The sequence below is a fragment of the Alosa pseudoharengus genome, unplaced genomic scaffold (genome assembly GCF_046254945.1).
Source record: "Alosa pseudoharengus isolate Yale_2024_CS ecotype anadromous, Long Island Sound unplaced genomic scaffold, YU_APseudo_1.1 YU_APseudo_1.1_scf_7, whole genome shotgun sequence".
NCBI classification, from domain to species: Eukaryota; Metazoa; Chordata; class Actinopteri; order Clupeiformes; family Clupeidae; genus Alosa; species Alosa pseudoharengus.
Window position 1 is genome coordinate 36,062,656 of NW_027468859.1, and position 23,651 is coordinate 36,086,306.

At 36.1% G+C, this 23,651-nt stretch overlaps 1 protein-coding gene across 1 annotated transcript in view; it reads left to right on the forward strand.

Annotated features, from left to right (window-relative positions):
* The first annotated feature begins 794 nt into the window (after nt 1-794).
* The window catches only part of LOC143109767 (C-C chemokine receptor type 6-like), a 44,774-nt gene continuing 21,917 nt past the window's right edge, over nt 795-23,651 (forward strand). The window contains exon 1 of the mRNA XM_076272554.1: nt 795-1,263. The gene's annotated coding sequence lies outside the window, so the exon portion shown is untranslated. The remainder of the gene's footprint in view (nt 1,264-23,651) is intronic.

The window sequence follows — 23,651 nt, forward strand, 5'->3', positions numbered from 1 at the left end:
ATGTTCTGCGTTCACTCCAATGAGACAAGTGAAATACATGTTTTTAAAGCCGTTTCATTTCCAGGCTATTTGCTACGATATTTACCTGCTATGCCTTCTGTTTTCATGGATAGTTACAGGAATCTACGTCATTAGTTTATCGTTGCTTTAATCCTACCCACGTTATCTCCAGAGTTTGTATGATGTGCTGCTCAATTATTTAGGCTAGCTCCAGAGTAGGCTAATGATGCCGCGAATACGGACACGCCGTTTATTATTATTGATTATCATTATTATTATTAGGAGGCCCCTCATTGGTCGAGGCCCCTGGGCTGAAGCCCAGGTAAGTCCCTGTATTAAGGCGCCAGTGGCTCTCTGTGTGTCTTTTATGTATTTTTTATTGTACTTTAATTTTTAAACATTGTTTAATTATTGCTCTTTTTTGCATCTATTAACTATTATTCTTTGGTTTTGTTTATGTGAAGCACATTGAATTACCCCTGTGTTTGAAATGTGTTTGCGTTGCGCTGCCTTGGTGTTGCCTTGGGTGAATAAACTTAGTTAAATATAGCTGCTTCTCGATATCTATCTTCCCATCTCTGGTTTGTGGTTCTCTTTTTTCTTTGTTCTTGTTTTCTTCTATTTTCAAGGCCTACACTTTGAGAGGTGTGTGGGTGTGGGTGTGTTTGCGTGTGTTTGTGTATGCTTGTGTGTGTGCGTCTCTTGTGTGTTCCTCATTCCTTCCTTGTCATTTCATACCATTGTCACATGATCGCTTTATGCTTAGACTTGATATTGATCCTTTTGTGAAATTAGAGTCCTGTTCAATAGCTCTGGACATGTTTATGATTCATAATCAAAGGATTTGTTTGTCCCTGTCTCACTTCCTGGACTTGGTCAAGTGGAGCTTATCTTTGTCTTATTGCTCTTTCTCCCTTCAGCTGGCTTAGGAAGTTCCGTATGGATCATCTGGTCTGGCTGGTCTGCTTCACTTACAGTATATGCTTTTGGTTTTGCTTTGGCATTTTCCTGCTCTTGATTGTTTTTTTCAGTAAAACTTATGCATCTCTACAACCAAAATGTTCAACTGTTCTCAATATAAGGCTAACACTTTGGCACAGGTATGAATGTGTGTGTGTGTGTGTGTGAGAGAGAGAGAGTGTGTTTGTTGCATCACTGTTTCCTCTTCAAACGTCAGTCACTCTCTCTCTGTGCACTTGTCCTTCTGTGATCACCAGCAGTGCAGGTCTCTCTGTAGTCTCTGTTGGATTGTGCTGTGCACAGGTGAGTCAACAAAACCTCTCAAAAATGTAATTCATTCTTAGAACTCTTCTTAGATCACTTAGAACCCTGGTACTAATGAGAACACAGAACATTGCAGGGTTCACATAGTTACGTTTCTGGAAGAGGACATAGGCAAGTTGTTGAGCCACAGAGCTAAAAGGAAGCACAAGTTAGACCGGTTAATAAAAGCACTCTTACAATTTTTAATGTCCAAGCACAAGTTGGACTGGTTAATTACAACTCTAATGTCCAAGCTGCAGTTTCTTTACTCTTGATTGACATTGCCTCTGGTTTTCTAGTTTATGTGGGTTGTTTGTTCAAGTTTACTTTTGTATGTGCCGGGGAGTTTCATACCTTACTTATGTAAGAGTAGTGTGTGAGGTGTATGTAGTTTGTGTAGAGCCATACAGCATACATATTTCCATCTTTGACTCAAAGCTTTAAATTAAAAAAAAAAAAATCAATAGAATTCCTTTATGAAAAAGTTTCCATATTATCTCTGGCACTGTGGTTTGTTATTGAATACTTTCTTTGTAAATCTAAATGCTACAACACTACTGTCTTGTCTGACCTCCGGCAGTAATCAGGAAACCCATCAAGCCTGCCCCACATCCGTGTGAATGATGACTGAGTGTGTTTGAAATAGTTTGGAATTATTGTGTATGAGATAATTGCCTGAATTTTCCTGAAGGAAATTTGTCTTATCAGTATCTGTGTGTGTGTGTGTGTGTGTGTGTGTGTGTGTGTGTGTGTGTGTGTATGATATGATAAATGATATATGGCAATAAATGTACTCCTCTGTTGACTGTATGACGTTGATGAAAAGCTCTATTGTCTATGAATGAATTGTATTAATAACTACTGTAAAAACAGCAGTACTATGACTGCTTTAACTAGATGTACCGCGGAGCGGTACAAAATATGACCGCTGCCCAGTTCGGCACATTTTTTCCACAAAAATAAGGCACACTTGTCAAATTGTGTTCAGTTCCTACTTTGCTGAATTACTGAAGCTGAGCAGGAACAAAGTCAGGGTATCTGCTGGTCTGGCTGCTGGCTAAAAACAAAAGGTGAAAGGCATATATGATTCTAACTGTCTCACTGAATTGCATTATGCACACTCAATTCTCACTGGTATCTGCTAGACAACATGTACCAAAACATGATTAGTTCATAGATTTCACATGTAAAATACATTTTATACAACTCCACCCCCATCTTGCCTGTTCATAATTCTGAGAAATTGTTGAATTGTGTGCATTTGTGCGTGTACGTGTTTGTGTGTGTGTGTGTGTGTGTGTGTGTGTGTGTGTGTGTGCGTGCGTGCATGTGCTTGTGGGTGTGCCTGTGTGTGTGCATGTGCATGCATGCGTACATATATCTACTGTGTGTGTATGTGTCATACGTATGATTACTGTGAATGTATGTGTGTGTGTGAATATCTGTTTATGCACATGTGTGCATATGGAATTGGTTAACATGACCCCTGGAGGCAAACATACACAAAAAATTGGTCATCCTAGGCCCTACGGTTCTCAAGATATTCACAGAAAAACTCTGTTGGTGTACGGTCACTAAATGTACACATAAATTAATTTATTGTATGGCCCCCCATGAACGAAAGTCCACGAAACTTGGCATGCATTCAGAGAGTGTCATAATGATCCTACACTTTCAATTTCGTGCAGGTTTTGACCATGTCAGCCAGAGATATTGTGATTACAACACCTATTTTTTTGCTTTTAACTAGGTGGCGCTATACATGAATTGAGTGGTAATGGGATGGGTTGACTTGGCCCCTTAAGAGCAACATACAAAAAAAGGTGGTCCTCCTAGGCCCTACGGTTCTCGAGATATTCACAGAAAACTGTGTCCGGCCACCTACAGGCCAGTTGGTGTACAGTTTTAACCATGTTAGAACACCTAATTTTCACAGAAAACTGTGTCTGCCCTACCCTCCTTTCAGGGGTTCAGTCCAGTGGGGGGGCTACAGATCATAACGAAAAACGATGGTTCCATGCTATCCATGTGGGGCTACATGCCCACCAAGTTTCGTGTACCCCGGTCTTTCAGTGTCCCGGGAATCCTTGACGGAAATTTGGCCATGCGAAAAAGAAGAAAAAATAAATAAATCTGACTAAACCTATATGACCGCCGCTTCGCTGCGTGGCGGTCATAATAACTGGATGTCACTGCAGTGATTATTAATGATGTCACTGGAATGGCTGTACTCACCAATATGCTCTGATTGATGAAATATTGGAAAAAGTATTAATGGCTGCACCACGCTATTGACATGAACGAAATGACTACACCTCCATACCAGAATGTATGACTACACCTCCAGAATGTGACTGAAATGACTAGTATTTATGTCAGTGGAATCATTGTGGCTCTGCACAGTTAATCACTACAAAGGCTGTACATTCTGATTATGTAGGGTGCTCATGGTCTAGAAGGCCTACATGCTGATTATGTAGGGTGCTCATGGTCTAGAAGGCCTACATGCTGATTATGTAGGGTGCTCATGGTCTAGGCCTACATGCTGATTATGTAGGGTGCTCATGGTCTAGGCCTACATTCTGATTATGGTCTAGAAGGCCTACATGCTGATTATGGTCTAGAAGGCCTACATGCTGATGTAGGGTGCTCATGGTTTGGTACTCCATTTTGTTGGAGGTCAGGTTAATATGGCATCCTACATGTCATACAGTGTTTGCATGATATCCCTTAAAGCTTACATTTTTCACATAGATCTCTATTCCTCAAGGTCACGAGTACTGTCGGTACAGAAAAAAAACGATAACAGTTTGAGTTGCTGCAGCCAGACCACACAACCTAGAGCTAAAGCGGCCTGGCAGCTACAGTGCTTCACTCTGGGGGCATGTTCCTGAGCCCCCATGTTCATGCCCCCAGAGTGTAGCGCTGTAGCTACCTGGCTGCTTTAGCTCTAGGTTGTGTGGTCAAAGGTCAAGGCCACATGGGGTCCTCATAGGAGATGTAGGGTGTGAGTTTGACAGCGTATTTTGCCGACGGTGCATGCGCACTGTGGCCAGAGCAATGTCAGAGGCACAAAGTGGGCAGAGTCAGGCCCAAGTTAATTAATAAAACATATCACTGGCTGCATGTGATTGGTTAAAACATAGCACTGGTTGCATGCGATTGGTTAATAAATAAAACATAGCACTGGCTGCATGTGATTGGTTAAAACATAGCACTGGCTGCATGTGATTGGTTAAAACTAGGGCTGTCAATCGATTAAAAAAATGTATCGAATTAATTACATACTCTGTGATTAATTAATCTAAATTAATTGCATATATAATATTTGCTGTGAAAGTATTTTAAATATTTAAATTCGAATGAATAATTGAATAATCAGCATTAGTGACATTAAAGTTCAAAAACTCTTTTATTATTATTTTAATAATGGCCATAATAATCTATTATATGTCCTAATATGCTGAGGAAATACATTCAAAAGTGCTTCGGGAAGAAGTTTTTTTTCATATACAAGGTATTTCAGGCCACAGATATAACCTATGGGGACACAATGAAAATAAATGAACACTCCCCTCAATGTCAACACTATTTCTTTGCATTGATGTGCGACTTTAGAGTTGATGAACTCCGGTGATATGCAAATTCCTTGCTGCAGACATTGCAGCAGACTTTTTTCAGGCCGTTTTTTAAAAGTAAATGTTCCAATCAATGATCTAGGCAGCACATTTTCTTCTCTCTCCTTCTTTTTACAGTCTAATGGTTACTGACTACCATACCTGTCAACATTTAGCTTTCCAAAAACGGGTTTTTAAAAAAAAAAAAATTTGGGGGGGGGGGGGGGGCGTGGTCAGTGTTTATACCGGATCTGTGTTTGCATATTAATAGGCTACGTTTCATACACGTGTTTCAACACTGCATTTCGGTCGTTGCTTTTACCTTACCATTACCTTACGCATGCCAGTTATGTATCCACCAGCTGCCTGCCTGCAGCCTACTTCCAAAACTCCAAAGCTGCTTGCTGTCAGATTTGGTTCCGAGGGCACAAGTTCAGTGTATCAACACTCAATAACAGTTTATGTGATGTGTTATTCAATTAAATTCCCAACAATTTCACAACAGCTAGTTCTGGAGTAGGCCATTCAACTAGCCCGCTTGCTTACGACGAGGCTGCGCAGTCGGCACCCGCTTCCTTATTTGGGTTTTGGGTTGCCAGGTTTTAGCCTATGACAAAACAGTTGAAATTGAAACTAAGTGATCGTGTTTGTGTAGGGTGTATTTCATACACAATCTGGCAACTTGGGAGATGTCAGACTAATAGAAAAAATGAATGGATCAATGATTTTAAAATGAAGTTTGATGACCATGCAAATTAAGGGAGTTTACCGGGAGAAATAACAAAACGGGAGGGTGCTGGGAGATGACCTTGAAATATGGGAGAACCAATGAAAAACGGGAGTGTTGACAGGTATGCTGACTACAACGGCTCGGGGTCAAAGGTCATACGGAATCGATTAATCTGCGTTATTTTTTTTAATCAGTTCTTTTTTCTCAAATTAATTAATCAAAATTAATCAGTTATTTTGACAGCCCTAGTTAAAACATAGCACTGGCTGCATGTGATTGGTTAAAACATAGCACTGGCTGCATGCGATTGGTTAATTAATAAAACATAGCACTGGCTGCATGTGATTGGTTAAAACATAGCACTGGCTGCATGTGATTGGTTAATTAATAAAAGATAGATAGATAGATAGATAGATAGATAGATCAAAATTGAACACTGGTTTATCAACTTCACTTCACCGGAGAAGTCTCGCACATTTCCCGCCTTGCCGTAGCGTCCCGCTACCTACATCTCTGGTCCATAATCTTCTCTCTTACTGTGCGTGTGCTTAAGTGCGTGTGTGTGTGTCTGCGGAAGTGAAATGGCATTTAAATACACTGCTCTATTCACAGCGTGACGCTAATTGATAAACAGTTCTATTGTTTACAAAGCAGAAGCACAGACAGTTATAGAAAATGTGCTACACACACACACACACACACACACACACACACACACACACCGACAGGGCAGGCACATGTGTTGCACATAGACACACACCTCTGATGTTGGCAGTATACAGTAGGTAGTTATTTACCCTATATGAAACTAGTGATGCCCACAGATATAACGCCTCTCAAGAGAGTGTCATCTCAGACTAGTGTGTCAGGCCTGTGATGAGTGTGTCAGCTCAGACTAGTGTCAGGCCTGTAGTGTGTGTGTGTGTGTGTGTGTGTATGTGTTGTCTGCAGAAAGGAGGGCAAACCTCATGTTGACCTAGATAGGAGCGGAGAATGGGGCCTTAGAATGGTTGTCCTAGATGTTCAAAGCTTCTGGCCCCTTGTGTTCTGGATTTGATCTCTGCGGTTCTCCATGAGGTGTGTGTTGACCCGGGTTTTGACCTGGTTCTGTGCAAATTTCCTCTCTTTGCAAGAGTGGCAATGCAGTTAACTGAGCCCACACTTTCGTCATAGGATACTGCAGCCAACAGCAGCTAGAGCAGCCAGGCAGCTACAGTGCTGTCTTGGGGTGTAGCACTGAAGCTGTCTTGGGGTGTAGCACTGAAGCTGCCTGGCTGCTCTATCTGTTGTTTTTTCAAGGGGGTTTCGTACCGACAGTACTCAGCAGGGCTGGAATTTCACGGCGGCCATGGCCGTCGTTGCCCCTTGCGTTGCCCTTTATGATGCCCTTTAAAAAAGTGGAGGTTCACAGGCCACTGTGGCCTTGGTGACCTGCATGACTACTTCCCCCTTCTTTTCATATTCTGCTTTGTATCCGACTGATGCAGCGATTTTAATTTGTAGCCTATGGCATGTCAAAATAATAGCATTCACAACACAAATTAATTTATTTGTCTTTGATGCGGTAGAGAAACAGCACACGGCAAGAAAAATCCAACAATCAGCAGCCAGAAGACAAGGCAAGACATAGGCAGCTTTGGGAAGCAATAGCCTAATGCCAGCTGTCATGGATCCATTCCCTAAATGTTGTTGTAGTGAAGTAATGACATTTCTCACCCTCTTCATGACTTTGGTGCTCTGTGGGTAAATCAGGTGTATGGCTACCTGTATATTGAGTGCTCTGTGGGTATAGGAAAATCTGGTGTATGGCTACCTGTATATTGAGTGCTGGTAAATCTGGTGTATGGCTACCTGTACAGTGTATTGAGTGCTGGTAAATCAGGAGTATGGCTACCTGTATATTGAGTGCTCTGTGGGTATAGGTAAATCAGGAGTATGGCTACCTGTACAGTATATTGAGTGCTGGTAAATCAGGTGTATGGCTACCTGTATATTGAGTTGCTCTAATAAGCTTCAGCTGTGAGTCCCAGATGTCCATAATGCATTTTTGGGTTAAAGACACATATAGCTATCAGAAAACTAGAAAATGTAATTTCGAGGAAATTACCAGTGCATGAAAATATAAACATACTGTATATTAAGCTGTATGCTTAAAGCCTGAGACAGAGTATATTGTTTAAAAGTTGAATGTAGATAGTGTAATGGAGGTTGATAGACAGAAAGTTGAATGGATGTTGATAGGCAGATTGTTTAATGGATGTTGATGGCTAGTTTAATGGGTGGATGAGTGAATGGTTTGAAGAGGATGAATAGATAGAAAGTTGGATGGAATGTGCCTTATATCCTTGTAGAATGGAGACACACAGAGAGAGTTGGCCTAGTTATGCAGAACAGGTGCAATCAGTTTAACTGGCCCTTTGATGGGTCCTAGTTGAGCAGCTGGACGTTGATACAGGTGCAAATCAAGTTAATTAGTCCATTGTGATGTCATAGTGCTAATGCAAAGTCTATGGGGAAAAATAAGCTTGTTTTTTGTTAATATCTCAAAAAGTATAAAGTTTAGAAAAGTAAAAAATACATTCCTCAAGTGTCCTTTTCAAGACCTACATTACAAAGTTTGAACGAAGTTTCTACGTTAAACGGTTGAAGCTGAATTAGACGCAGAAATTTGGTGGGAAGAATAAGAACAAGAAGAAGAAGAAGAAGAAGAACTAGAAAAGCATTTCCTGAAGGAAATACAGTGCATGAAAATGCAAAAATATGATGAGTTCATATGGTTAAATTATTTGCCTTGTAGATAAGGTTTACTATAGTTGGAATGACTGAACAGTTAAATAGGTTGATAATTGAAATGGTTAAATTATTTAGGCAGATAGTTGACGATAACTAACAGTTGGAATGGCTCCAATGTTTGCTAGTAGTTATGCTAACTATATTAAAGATAATAATGTTAACCAAGTAACTATGCTAACTAGTATGCTAACAATGTCAAAATGTTAACTATGCTAACCATATGACTTAGCTAACCTAGCTAATCATTTTTATTAGTTATGATAACTATGCTAATTAGCATGCTAACATGTTAATTATGTTAACCATGTGACTTAGCTAACTTTGCTAATCATTTTTAACAGTTATGCTAACTATGCTAACTAACATGCTAGCATGTTAACTATGCTAACCATGTGACTTAGCTAACTTAGCTAATCATTTTTAGCAGTTTTGCAAAAAATGCTAACTAGCATGCTAACATGTTAGCATGCTAACCATGTGACTTAGCTAACTTAGCTAATCATTTTTAGCAGTTTTGATAAAAATGCTAACTAGCATGCTAACATGCTAGCATGCTAACTATGCTAACCATGTGACTTAGCTAACTTAGCTAATCATTTTTAGCAGTTTTGCAAAAAATGCTAACTAGCATGCTAACATGCTAGCATGCTAACTATGCTAACCATGTGACTTAGCTAACTTAGCTAATCATTTTTAGCAGTTTTGCTAAAAATGCTAACTAGCATGCTAACATGTTAGTATGCTAACATGCTAGCATGCTAACTATGCTAACCATGCTAACTAACTACAGTGGGTAGGAGTCATAGTTGATGACAAGTAACAGTTACAATGGCTGAACAGTTAAAAAGTTCAGTAGTTTAAAGGGTTAAATTGTTTAACAGTGAAATATTGTAGTGAGGACTTTTATTTTGAAACAGTTTTTGGCAGAGGAAGCAGTTGAACAGGATGTGTAGTCTTAATAGGGCCAGTTTGTATGCTTAAAGCCTGAGACTGGCAGTTGAAACAGGTGGCCCGAACACCTGCCATAGGATTCTAATTGCTTAACGGCAGTCTTAATAGAGCCATATTGTATGCTTAAAGCCTGAGACAGAGTATATAGTTTAAAAGTTAAATGTAGATAGTGTAATGGATGTTGATAGACAGAAAGTTGAATGGATGTTGATAGGCAGATTGTTTAATGGATGTTGATGGATAGTTTAATGGGTGGATGAGTGAATGGTTTGAAGAGGATGAATGGATAGAAAGTTGGAGGAAATGTGTCTTATATCCTTGTAGAATGGAGAGACAGAGAGAGTTGGTCTAGTTCAGTAGAAAGCAGTTGATACAGGTGCAATCAGTTGAACTGATTCTTTGATGGGGCCTAGATGAGCAGCTGGAAGATGATACCAGGTGCAAATCAAGTTAATTAGTCCATTGTGATGTCATCAGCCCATGTTAAGTCTATGGGGAAATTTTGAGCAGTTTTTAATTAATAGTTTAAAAAGTATAAAAGTTACAAAGATGAAAAATACAAAGCCCACATGTCATAAGTAAGACCTACGCAACGCAGTTTGAATGAAGTTTCTACGTTAAACGGTTGAAGCTGCATTAACTGCGTTAGAAGAAGAAGAATAATAACTAGAAAAGCATTTCCTGAAGGAAATACAGTGCATGAAAATGCAAAAAATATGATGTAAAATATCATACAGAGTAAAAACAAACTATATTGGTTGCTAGGTAGATGAGGTTTAATATAGTTGGAGTGACTGAACAGTTAAATAGGTGGATAGTTTATATGGTTAAATGATTTGCTTGGAAGATAAGGTTTAATATAGTTGGAATGATTGAACGGTTAAATAGGTGGACAATACTTAACTTAGTTAACTTAGCTAATGCATTTTTAGTAGTTAGCAATGCTAACATGCTAACTATGCTAACCATGTGACTTAGCTAACTTAGCTAATCATTTTTAGCAGTTTTGTAAAAAATGCTAACTAGCATGCTAACATGTTAGCATGCTAACTATGCTAACCATGTGACTTAGCTAACTTAGCTAATCATTTTTAGCAGTTTTGCAAAAAATGCTAACTAGCATGCTAACATGCTAGCATGCTAACTATGCTAACCATGTGACTTAGCTAACTTAGCTAATCATTTTTAGCAGTTTTGCTAAAAATGCTAACTAGCATGCTAACATGCTAGCATGCTAACATGCTAACTATGCTAACCATGCTAACTAGCTACAGTGGGTAGGAGTCATAGTTGATGACAAGTAACAGTTACAATGGCTGAACAGTTAAAAAGTTCAGTAGTTTAAAGGGTTAAATTGTTTAACAGTGAAATATTGTAGTGAGGACTTTTATTTTGAAACAGTTTTTGGCAGAGGAAGCAGTTGAACAGGATGTGTAGTCTTAATAGGGCCAGTTTGTATGCTTAAAGCCTGAGACTGGCAGTTGATCCAGGTGGCCCGAACACCTGCCGTAGGATTCTAATTGCTTAACGGCCGTATTGTGATGTCATAATCTAATGTTAAGTCAATGGGGAAATTTTGATTAGTTTTTAATTAATAGTTTAAAAAGTATAAAAGTTACAAAGTTGAAAAATACAAAGCTCACATGTCCTAAGTAAGACCTACGTAACATAGTTTGAATGAAGTTTCTACGTTAAACGGTTGAAGCTCCATTAGCTGCGTTAGAAGAAGAAGAATAATAACTAGAAAAGCATTTCCTGAAGGAAATACAGTGCATGAAAATGCAAAAATATGATGCGTTCATATGGTTAAATTATTTGCTTGGTAGATAAGGTTTAATATAGTTAGAATGACTGAACAGTTAAATAGGTTGATAATTGAAATGGTTAAATTATTTAGGCAGATAGTTGACGATAACTAACAGTTGGAATGGCTCCAATGTTTGCTAGTAGTTATGCTAACTATGTTAATAAAGATAATAATGTTAACCAAGTTACTATGCTAACTAGCATGCTAACAATGTTAAAATGTTAACTATGCTAACCATATGACTTAGCTAACCTAGCTAATCATTTTTATTAGTTATGATAACTATGCTAATTAACATGCTAACATGCTAACCATGTGACTTAGCTAACTTAGCTAATCATTTTTTGCAGTTTTACTAAAAATGCTAACTAGCATGCTAACATGCTAGCATGCTAACTATGCTAACCATGTGACTTAGCTAACTTAGCTAATCATTTTTAGCAGTTTTATAAAAAATGCTAACTAGCATGTTAACATGCTAGCATGCTAACTATGCTAACCATGTGACTTAGCTAACTTAGCTAATCATTTTTAGCAGTTTTGCTAAAAATGCTAACTAGCATGTTAACATGCTAGCATGCTAACATGCTAACTATGCTAACCATGCTAACTAGCTACAGTGGGTAGGAGTCATAGTTGATGACAAGTAACAGTTACAATGGCTGAACAGTTAAAAAGTTCAGTAGTTTAAAGGGTTAAATTGTTTAACAGTGAAATATTGTAGTGAGGACTTTTATTTTGAAACAGTTTTTGGCAGAGGAAGCAGTTGGACAGGATGTGTAGTCTTAATAGGGCCAGTTTGTATGCTTAAAGCCTGAGACTGGCAGTTGATGCAGCTGGCCCGAACACCTGCCATAGGATTCTAATTGCTTAACGGCAGTCTTAATAGAGCCATATTGTATGCTTAAAGCCTGAGACAGAGTATATAGTTTAAAAGTTAAATGTAGATAGTGTAATTGATGTTGATAGACAGAAAGTTGAATGGATGTTGATAGGCAGATTGTTTAATGGATGTTGATGGATAGTTTAATGGGTGGATGAGTGAATGGTTTGAAGAGGATGAATGGATAGAAAGTTGGAGGAAATGTGTCTTATATCCTTGTAGAATGGAGAGACAGAGAGAGTTGGTCTAGTTCAGTAGAAAGCAGTTGATACAGGTGCAATCAGTTGAACTGATTCTTTGATGGGGCCTAGATGAGCAGCTGGAAGATGATACCAGGTGCAAATCAAGTTAATTAGTCCATTGTGATGTCATCAGCCCATGTTAAGTCTATGGGGAAATTTTTAATAGTTTTTTATTAATAGTTTAAAAAGTATAAAAGTTACAAAGATGAAATATACAAAGCCCCCATGTCCTAAGTAAGACCTACGCAACATAGTTTGAATGAAGTTTCTACGTTAAACGGTTGAAGCTGCATTAACTGCGTTAGAAGAAGAATAATAATAATCGTAAGAATAAGAAGACTTGGAAGAACAGTATAGTGCATTTTCATGCACTATAATAAGAAGCCTAGGAAGAACAGTATAGTGCATTTTCATGCACTATAACTAGAAAAGCATTTCCTGAAGGAAATACAGTGCATGAAAACGCAAAAATATGATGAGTTCATATGGTTAAATTATTTGCTTGGTAGATAAGGTTTACTATAGTTGGAATGACTGAACAGTTAAATAGGTTGATAATTGAAATGGTTAAATTATTTAGGCAGATAGTTGACGATAACTAACAGTTGGAATGGCTCCAATGTTTGCTAGTAGTTATGCTAACTATGTTAACAAAGATAATAATGTTAACCAAGTAACCATGCTAACTAGCATGCTAACAATGTTAAAATGTTAACTATGCTAACCATATGACTTAGCTAACCTAGCTAATCATTGTTATTAGTTATGATAACTATGTTAATTAGCATGTTAACATGCTAATTATATTAACCATGTGACTTAGCTAACTTCACTAAACATTTTTAACAGTTATGCTAACTAGCATGCTAACATGCTAACTATGCTAACCATGTGACTTAGCTAACTTAGCTAATTATTTTTAGCAGTTTTGCAAAAAATGCTAACTAGCATGCTAAAATGTTAGCATGCTAACTATGCTAACCATGTGACTTAGCTAACTTAGCTAATCATTTCTAGCAGTTTTGCAAAACATGCTAACTAGCATGCTAACATGTTAGCATGCTAACTATGCTAACCATGTGACTTAGCTAACTTAGCTAATCATTTTTAGCAGTTTTGTAAAAAATGCTAACTAGCATGCTAACATGTTAGCATGCTAACCAAGTTACTTAGCTAACTTAGCTAATCATTTTTAGCAGTTTTGAAAAAAATGCTAACTAGCATGCTAACATGCTAGCATGCTAACTATGCTAACCAAGTTACTTAGCTAACTTAGCTAACTAGCTACAGTGGGTAGGAGTCATAGTTGATGACAAGTAACAGTTACAATGGCTGAACAGTTAAAAAGTTCAGTAGTTTAAAGGCTTAAATTGTTTAACAGTGAAATATTGTAGTGAGGACTTTTATTTTGAAACAGTTTTTGGCAGAGGAAGCAGTTGGACAGGATGTGTAGTCTTAATAGGGCCAGTTTGTATGCTTAAAGCCTGAAAGTGGCAGTTGATCCAGGTGGCCCGAACACCTGCCACAGGATTCTAATTGCTGTGATGTCATAAAGGGCAATGTTAAGTCAATGGGGAAATTTTGATAGTTTTTAATTAATAGTTTAAAAAGTATAAAAGTTACAAAGATGAAAAATACATAGCACTCTTATCCCAAGTAAGACCTACGTAACAAAGTTTGAATGAAGTTTCTACGTTAAACGGTTGAAGCTGCATTAAATGCGTTAGAAGAAGAAGAAGAACTAGAAAAGCATTTCCTGAAGGAAATACAGTGCATGAAAATGCAAAAAATATGATGTAAAATATCATACAGAGTAAAAACAAACTATATTTGTTGCTAGGTAGATGAGGTTTAATATAGTTGGAATGACTAAACAGTTAAATAGGTGGATAGTTTATATAGTTAAATTATTTGCTTGGTAGATAAGGTTTACTATAGTTGGAATGACTGAACAGTTAAATAGGTTGATAATTGAAATGGTTAAATTATTTAGGCAGATAGTTGACGATAACTAACAGTTGGAATGGCTCCAATGTTTGCTAGTAGTTATGCTAACTATGTTAAAGATAATAATGGTAACCAAGTAACTATGCTAACTAGCATGCTAACAATATTAAAATGTTAACTATGCTAACCATATGACTTACCTAACCTAGCTAATAATTTTTATTAGTTATGATAACTATGCTAATTAGCATGCTAACATGCTAATTATGTTAACCATGTGACTTAGCTAACTTTGCTAATAATTTTTAACAGTAATGCTAACTAGCATGCTAACATGTTAGCATGCTAACTATGCTAACCATGTGACTTAGCTAACTTAGCTAATGATTTTTAGCAGTTTTGCAAAAAATGCTAACTAGCATGCTAACATGCTAGCATGCTAACTATGCTAACCATGTGACTTAGCTAACTTAGCTAATCATTTTTAGCAGTTTTGTAAAAAATGCTAATTAGCATGCTAACATGTTAGCATGCTAACTATGCTAACCATGTGACTTAGCTAACTTAGCTAATCATTTTTAGCAGTTTTGTAAAAAATGCTAACTAGCATGCTAACATGCTAGCATGCTAACTATGCTAACCATGTGACTTAGCTAACTTAGCTAATCATTTTTAGCAGTTTTGCTAAAAATGCTAACTAGCATGCTAACATGTTAGCATGCTAACATGCTAGCATGCTAGCTATGCTAACCATGCTAACTAGCTACAGTGGGTAGGAGTCATAGTTGATGACAAGTAACAGTTACAATGGCTGAACAGTTAAAAAGTTCAGTAGTTTAAAGGGTTAAATTGTTTAACAGTGAAATATTGTAGTGAGGACTTTTATTTTGAAACAGTTTTTGGCAGAGGAAGCAGTTGAACAGGATGTGTAGTCTTAATAGGGCCAGTTTGTATGCTTAAAGCCTGAGACTGGCAGTTGAAACAGGTGGCCCGTACACCTGCCATAGGATTCTAATTGCTTAACGGCCGTATTGTGATGTCATAATCATAATGTTAAGTCAATGGGGAAAATTTGATTAGTTTTTAATTAATAGTTTAAAAAGTATAAAAGTTACAAAGATGAAAAATACATAGCACCCATGTCATAAGTAAGATCTACGCAACACAGTTTGAATGAAGTTTCTACGTTAAACGGTTGAAGCTGTATTAAGCGCGTTAGAAGAAGAAGAAGAATAAGAACTAGAAAAGCATTTCCTGAAGGAAATACAGTGCATGAAAATGCAAAAATATGATGAGTTCATATGGTTAAATTATTTGCTTGGTAGATAAGGTTTAATATAGTTGGAATGACTGAACAGTTAAATAGGTTGATAATTGAAATGGTTAAATTATTTAGGCAGATAGTTGACGAAAACTAACAGTTGGAATGGCTCCAATTTTTGCTAGCAGTTATGCTAACTATGTTAACAAAGATAATAATGTTAACCAAGTTACTATGCTAACTAGCATGTTAACAATGTTCAAATGTTAACTATGCTAACCATATGACTTAGCTAACTTCACTAATCATTTTTAGCAGTTATGCTAACATGCTAGCATGCTAACTATGCTAACCATGTGACTTAGCTAACTCAGCTAATCATTTTTAGCAGTTTTGCAAAAATGCTAACTAGCATGCTAACATGCTAGCATGCTAACTATGCTAACCATGTGACTTAGCTAACTTAGCTAATCATTTTTTGCAGTTTTACTAAAAATGCTAACTAGCATGCTAACATGCTAGCATGCTAACTATGCTAACCATGTGACTTAGCTAACTTAGCTAATCATTTTTAGCAGTTTTGCAAAAAATGCTAACTAGCATGCTAACATGCTAGCATGCTAACTATGCTAACCATGTGACTTAGCTAACTTAGCCAATCATTTTTAGCAGTTTTGTAAAAAATGCTAACTAGCATGCTAACATGCTAGCATGCTAACTATGCTAACCATGTGACTTAGCTAACTTAGCTAATCATTTTTAGCAGTTTTGCAAAAAATGCTAACTAGCATGCTAACATGTTAGCATGCTAACATGCTAACTATGCTAACCATGCTAACTAGCTACAGTGGGTAGGAGTCATAGTTGATGACAAGTAACAGTTACAATGGCTGAACAGTTAAAAAGTTCAGTAGTTTAAAGGGTTAAATTGTTTAACAGTGAAATATTGTAGTGAGGACTTTTATTTTGAAACAGTTTTTGGCAGAGGAAGCAGTTGAACAGGATGTGTAGTCTTAATAGGGCCAGTTTGTATGCTTAAAGCCTGAGACTGGCAGTTGAAACAGGTGGCCCGAACACCTGCCATAGGATTCTAATTGCTTAACGGCCGTATTGTGATGTCATAATCATAATGTTAAGTCAATGGGGAAATTTTGATTAGTTTTTAATTAATAGTTTAAAAAGTATAAAAGTTACAAAGTTGAAAAATACAAAGCTCACATGTCCTAAGTAAGACCTACGTAACATAGTTTGAATGAAGTTTCTACGTTAAACGGTTGAAGCTGCATTAAGTGCGTTAGAAGAAGAATAATAATAACTAGAAAAGCATTTCCTGAAGGAAATACAGTGCATGAAAATGCAAAAAATATGATGTAAAATATCATACAGAGTAAAAACAAACTATATTGGTTGCTAGGTAGATGAGGTTTAATATAGTTGGAGTGACTGAACAGTTAAATAGGTGGATAGTTTATATGGTTAAATGATTTGCTTGGAAGATAAGGTTTAATAAAGTTGGAATGATTGAACGGTTAAATAGGTGGACAATACTTAACTTAGTTAACTTAGCTAATGCATTTTTAGTAGTTAGCAATGCTAACATGCTAACTATGTTAACCATGTGACTTAGCTAATCTAGCTAATCATTTTTAGCAGTTTTGCTAACTATGCTAACTAGCATGCTAACATGTTAGCATGCTAACTATGCTAGCATGCTAACTATGCTAACCATGTGACTTAGCTAACTTAGCTAATCATTTTTAGCAGTTTTGTAAAAAATGCTAACTAGCATGCTAACATGCTAGCATGCTAACTATGCTAACCATATGACTTAGCTAACTTAGCTAATCATTTTTAGCAGTTTTGTAAAAAATGCTAACTAGCATGCTAACATGTTAGCATGCTAACTATGCTAACCATGTGACTTAGCTAACTTAGCTAATCATTTTTAGCAGTTTTGTAAAAAATGCTAACTAGCATGCTAACATGTTAGCATGCTAACTATGCTAACCATGTGACTTAGCTAACTTAGCTAATCATTTTTAGCAGTTTTGTAAAAAATGCTAACTAGCATGCTAACATGCTAGCATGCTAACATGCTAGCATGCTAACCATGCTAACTAGCTACAGTGGGTAGGACTCATAGTTGATGACAAGTAACAGTTACAATGGCTGAACAGTTAAAAAGTTCAGTAGTTTAAAGGGTTAAATTGTTTAACAGTGAAATATTGTAGTGAGGACTTTTATTTTGAAACAGTTTTTGGCAGAGGAAGCAGTTGAACAGGATGTGTAGTCTTAATAGGGCCAGTTTGTATGCTTAAAGCCTGAGATTGGCAGTTGAAACAGGTGGCCCGAACACCTGCCATAGGATTCTAATTGCTTAACGGCCGTATTGTGATGTCATAATCATAATGTTAAGTCAATGGGGAAATTTTGATTAGTTTTTAATTAATAGTTTAAAAAGTATAAAAGTTACAAAGTTGAAAAATACAAAGCTCACATGTCCTAAGTAAGACCTACGTAACATAGTTTGAATGAAGTTTCTACGTTAAACGGTTGAAGCTGCATTAAGTGCGTTAGAAGAAGAATAATAATAATAATAATAATAACTAGAAAAGCATTTCCTGAAGGAAATACAGTGCATGAAAATGCAAAAAATATGATGTAAAATATCATACAGAGTAAAAACAAACTATATTGGTTGCTAGGTAGATGAGGTTTAATATAGTTGGAGTGACTGAACAGTTAAATAGGTGGATAGTTTATATGGTTAAATGATTTGCTTGGTAGATAAGGTTTAATATAGTTGGAATGATTGAACGGTTAAATAGGTGGATAATACTTAACTTAGTTAACTTAGCTAATGTTTTCATTTTTAGTAGTTATGCTAACTAGCATGTTAGCAATGCTAACATGCTAACTATGTTAACCATGTTACTTAGCTAATCATTTTTACTTAACTTAGTTAACTTACTTAACTTAGCTAATCATTTTTAAGAGTTTTGCTAAAAATGCTAACTAGCATGTTAATGTGTTAGCATGCTAACTATGCTAACCATGTGACTTAGCTAACTTAGCTAATCATTTTTAGCAGTTTTGCTAAAAATGCTAACTAGCATGTTAACATGCTAGCATATTAACTATGCTAACCATGTGACTTAGTGAACTTAGCTGATCATTTTTAGCAGTTTTGCTAAAAATGCTAACTAGCATGCTAACTATGCTAACCATGTGACTTAGCTAACTTAGCTAATCATTTTTAGCAGTTTTGCTAAAAATGCTAACTAGCATGCTAACATGCTAACTATGCTAACTATGCTAACTAGCTACAGTGGGTAGGAGTCATAGTTGATGACAAGTAACAGTTACAATGGCTGAACAGTTAAAAAGTTCAGTAGTTTAAAGGGTTAAATTGTTTAACAGTGAAATATTGTAGTGAGGACTTTTATTTTGAAACAGTTTTTGGCAGAGGAAGCAGTTGAACAGGATGTGTAGTCTTAATAGGGCCAGTTTGTATGCTTAAAGCCTGAGACTGGCAGTTGAAACAGGTGGCCCGAACACCTGCCGTAGGATTCTAATTGCTTAACGGCCGTATTGTGATGTCATAATCATAATGTTAAGTCAATGGGGAAATTTTGATTAGTTTTTAATTAATAGTTTAAAAAGTATAAAAGTTACAAAGTTGAAAAATACAAAGCTCACATGTCCTAAGTAAGACCTACGTAACATAGTTTGAATGAAGTTTCTACGTTAAACGGTTGAAGCTGCATTAAGTGCGTTAGAAGAAGAATAATAATAACTAGAAAAGCATTTCCTGAAGGAAATACAGTGCATGAAAATGCAAAAAATATGATGTAAAATATCATACAGAGTAAAAACAAACTATATTGGTTGCTAGGTAGATGAGGTTTAATATAGTTGGAGTGACTGAACAGTTAAATAGGTGGATAGTTTATATGGTTAAATGATTTGCTTGGAAGATAAGGTTTAATAAAGTTGGAATGATTGAACGGTTAAATAGGTGGACAATACTTAACTTAGTTAACTTAGCTAATGCATTTTTAGTAGTTAGCAATGCTAACATGCTAACTATGTTAACCATGTGACTTAGCTAATCTAGCTAATCATTTTTAGCAGTTTTGCTAACTATGCTAACTAGCATGCTAACATGTTAGCATGCTAACTATGCTAGCATGCTAACTATGCTAACCATGTGACTTAGCTAACTTAGCTAATCATTTTTAGCAGTTTTGTAAAAAATGCTAACTAGCATGCTAACATGCTAGCATGCTAACTATGCTAACCATATGACTTAGCTAACTTAGCTAATCATTTTTAGCAGTTTTGTAAAAAATGCTAACTAGCATGCTAACATGTTAGCATGCTAACTATGCTAACCATGTGACTTAGCTAACTTAGCTAATCATTTTTAGCAGTTTTGTAAAAAATGCTAACTAGCATGCTAACATGTTAGCATGCTAACTATGCTAACCATGTGACTTAGCTAACTTAGCTAATCATTTTTAGCAGTTTTGTAAAAAATGCTAACTAGCATGCTAACATGCTAGCATGCTAACATGCTAGCATGCTAACCATGCTAACCATGCTAACTAGCTACAGTGGGTAGGACTCATAGTTGATGACAAGTAACAGTTACAATGGCTGAACAGTTAAAAAGTTCAGTAGTTTAAAGGGTTAAATTGTTTAACAGTGAAATATTGTAGTGAGGACTTTTATTTTGAAACAGTTTTTGGCAGAGGAAGCAGTTGAACAGGATGTGTAGTCTTAATAGGGCCAGTTTGTATGCTTAAAGCCTGAGATTGGCAGTTGAAACAGGTGGCCCGAACACCTGCCATAGGATTCTAATTGCTTAACGGCCGTATTGTGATGTCATAATCATAATGTTAAGTCAATGGGGAAATTTTGATTAGTTTTTAATTAATAGTTTAAAAAGTATAAAAGTTACAAAGTTGAAAAATACAAAGCTCACATGTCCTAAGTAAGACCTACGTAACATAGTTTGAATGAAGTTTCTACGTTAAACGGTTGAAGCTGCATTAAGTGCGTTAGAAGAAGAATAATAATAATAATAATAATAACTAGAAAAGCATTTCCTGAAGGAAATACAGTGCATGAAAATGCAAAAAATATGATGTAAAATATCATACAGAGTAAAAACAAACTATATTGGTTGCTAGGTAGATGAGGTTTAATATAGTTGGAGTGACTGAACAGTTAAATAGGTGGATAGTTTATATGGTTAAATGATTTGCTTGGTAGATAAGGTTTAATATAGTTGGAATGATTGAACGGTTAAATAGGTGGATAATACTTAACTTAGTTAACTTAGCTAATGTTTTCATTTTTAGTAGTTATGCTAACTAGCATGTTAGCAATGCTAACATGCTAACTATGTTAACCATGTTACTTAGCTAATCATTTTTACTTAACTTAGTTAACTTACTTAACTTAGCTAATCATTTTTAAGAGTTTTGCTAAAAATGCTAACTAGCATGTTAATGTGTTAGCATGCTAACTATGCTAACCATGTGACTTAGCTAACTTAGCTAATCATTTTTAGCAGTTTTGCTAAAAATGCTAACTAGCATGTTAACATGCTAGCATATTAACTATGCTAACCATGTGACTTAGTGAACTTAGCTGATCATTTTTAGCAGTTTTGCTAAAAATGCTAACTAGCATGCTAACTATGCTAACCATGTGACTTAGCTAACTTAGCTAATCATTTTTAGCAGTTTTGCTAAAAATGCTAACTAGCATGCTAACATGCTAACTATGCTAACTATGCTAACTAGCTACAGTGGGTAGGAGTCATAGTTGATGACAAGTAACAGTTACAATGGCTGAACAGTTAAAAAGTTCAGTAGTTTAAAGGGTTAAATTGTTTAACAGTGAAATATTGTAGTGAGGACTTTTATTTTGAACCAGTTTTTGGCAGAGGAAGCAGTTGAACAGGATGTGTAGTCTTAATAGGGCCAGTTTGTATGCTTAAAGCCTGAAACTGGCAGTTGATCCAGGTGGCCCGAACACCTGCCATAGGATTCTAATTGCTTAACGGCTGTATTGTGATGTCATAATCATAATGTTAAGTCAATGGGGAAATTTTGATTAGTTTTTAATTAATAGTTTAAAAAGTATAAAAGTTACAAAGATGAAAAATACATAGCACCCATGTCATAAGTAAGACCTACGCAACGCAGTTTGAATGAAGTTTCTACGTTAAACGGTTGAAGCTGTATTAAGCGCGTTAGAAGAAGAAGAAGAATAAGAATAAGAAGAAGCCTAGGAAGAACAGTACAGTGCATTTTCATGCACTGTAATAACTAGAAAAGCATTTCCTGAAGGAAATACAGTGCATGAAAATGCAAAAAATATGATGTAAAATATCATACAGAGTAAAAACAAACTATATTGGTTGCTAGGTAAATGAGGTTTAATATAGTTGGAGTGACTGAACAGTTAAATAGGTGGATAGTTTATATGGTTAAATGATTTGCTTGGTAGATAAGGTTTAATATAGTTGGAATGATTGAACGGTTAAATAGGTGGACAATACTTAACTTAGTTAACTTAGCTAATGCATTTTTAGTAGTTAGCAATGCTAACATGCTAACTATGTTAACCATGTGACTTAGCTAATCTAGCTAATCATTTTTAGCAGTTTTGCTAACTATGCTAACTAGCATGTTAACATGTTAACATGCTAACTATGCTAACCATGTGACTTAGCTAACTTAGCTAATCATTTTTAGCAGTTTTGTAAAAAATGCTAACTAGCATGCTAACATGCTAGCATGCTAACTATGCTAACCATGTGACTTAGCTAACTTAGCTAATCATTTTTAGCAGTTTTGTAAAAAATGCTAACTAGCATGCTAACATGCTAGCATGCTAACTATGCTAACCATGTGACTTAGCTAACTTAGCTAATCATTTTTAGCAGTTTTGTAAAAAATGCTAACTAGCATGCTAACATGTTAGCATGCTAACTATGCTAACCATGTGACTTAGCTAACTTAGCTAATCATTTTTAGCAGTTTTGTAAAAAATGCTAACTAGCATGCTAACATGCTAACATGCTAACATGCTAGCATGCTAACTATGCTAACCATGCTAACTAGCTACAGTGGGTAGGAGTCATAGTTGATGACAAGTAACAGTTACAATGGCTGAACAGTTAAAAAGTTCAGTAGTTTAAAGGGTTAAATTGTTTAACAGTGAAATATTGTAGTGAGGACTTTTATTTTGAAACGGTTTTTGGCAGAGGAAGCAGTTGGACAGGATGTGTAGTCTTAATAGGGCCAGTTTGTATGCTTAAAGCCTGAGACTGGCAGTTGAAACAGGTGGCCCGAACACCTGCCGTAGGATTCTAATTGCTTAACGGCCGTATTGTGATGTCATAATCATAATGTTAAGTCAATGGGGAAATTTTGATTCGTTTTTAATTAATAGTTTAAAAAGTATAAAAGTTACAAAGTTGAAAAATACAAAGCTCACATGTCCTAAGTAAGACCTACGTAACATAGTTTGAATGAAGTTTCTACGTTAAACGGTTGAAGCTGCATTAAGTGCGTTAGAAGAAGAATAATAATAATAACTAGAAAAGCATTTCCTGAAGGAAATACAGTGCATGAAAATGCAAAAAATATGATGTAAAATATCATACAGAGTAAAAACAAACTATATTGGTTGCTAGGTAGATGAGGTTTAATATAGTTGGAGTGACTGAACAGTTAAATAGGTGGATAGTTTATATGGTTAAATGATTTGCTTGGAAGATAAGGTTTAATATAGTTGGAATGATTGAACGGTTAAATAGGTGGACAATACTTAACTTAGTTAACTTAGCTAATGCATTTTTAGTAGTTAGCAATGCTAACATGCTAACTATGTTAACCATGTGACTTAGCTAATCTAGCTAATAATTTTTAGCAGTTTTGCTAACTATGCTAACTAGCATGTTAACATGCTAGCATGCTAACTATGCTAACCATGTGACTTAGCTAACTTAGCTAATCATTTTTAGCAGTTTTATAAAAAATGCTAACTAGCATGCTAACATGTTAGCATGCTAACTATGCTAACCATGTGACTTAGCTAACTTAGCTAATCATTTTTAACAGTTTTGCAAAAAATGCT